The sequence below is a fragment of the Dioscorea cayenensis genome, chromosome 15, assembly GCF_009730915.1.
Source record: "Dioscorea cayenensis subsp. rotundata cultivar TDr96_F1 chromosome 15, TDr96_F1_v2_PseudoChromosome.rev07_lg8_w22 25.fasta, whole genome shotgun sequence".
NCBI classification, from domain to species: Eukaryota; Viridiplantae; Streptophyta; class Magnoliopsida; order Dioscoreales; family Dioscoreaceae; genus Dioscorea; species Dioscorea cayenensis.
The window spans coordinates 15,658,655-15,659,383 of record NC_052485.1 but is presented as its reverse complement, the minus strand read 5'-3'; the positions used below and the strand labels follow the sequence as shown (position 1 = coordinate 15,659,383).

Sequence of the window (729 nt, the reverse complement as noted above, 5' to 3'; positions counted from 1 at the left end):
ATTGAAATAGGACAATCAGACGGTATATGTGAACCCCCACAACTATCACAACTCATGATAGCGACCACCCTCGGTGAAGTCAATGTATCCAATTTCTTGCTCAATGCCTCTACTTGGGCTGCCAAAGATGTAACTGAATTGATCTCATGTAGTCCAGCCACTTTCTTCCTTTCCCTTGCATTCCATTGGTAGCTATTCATGGCCATTTCTTCTACCAACTATACCTTTTGCGGTAGCATCTAGAATTTGTCTTATAGATGGATTCAACCTGTTGTAAAAAGTTTGAATGATCATCGATTCAGGAATTCTGTGTTGTGGACACTTCCGCAAGAGATCATTCAATCACTCCCATGTCTCAAACAAGGATTCAAGCTAAATCTGAATAAACGACGATATCTCATTATGAAGCTTTGACTACTTTCCCGGAGGCAAGTATCTTGCAAGGAAAGCTTTGACCATCTCATTCCAAGTCGTGATAGATGATTTTGGCAAGGAATGAAGCCACTGCTTGGCTCTTCCTTTGAGAGAGAATGGGAAAACCCTCATTCTAATAGCATCATCCGAAACTCTGCCGATCTTCAGCATCTCATAAACTTCCAAGAAATTTTCAATGTGATTATTAAGATCCTCATCGGCCAAACCACTGAACTGAGCTGACTGCTGAATCATCTAGATGAATGCTGGCTTTAGCTCAAAATTTGGATCTGTAATCGGGGGTCACATAATACT

The 729-nt window shown here is 41.0% G+C and overlaps 1 non-coding gene across 1 annotated transcript; it reads left to right on the top strand.

Moving 5' to 3' along the window:
* Window positions 1-304: 304 nt before the first annotated feature.
* Window positions 305-411, top strand: LOC120278342. Its single transcript, XR_005541677.1, has one exon. It is a non-coding gene; the product is annotated as a small nucleolar RNA R71 (small nucleolar RNA).
* The last annotated feature ends 318 nt before the right edge of the window (window positions 412-729 follow it).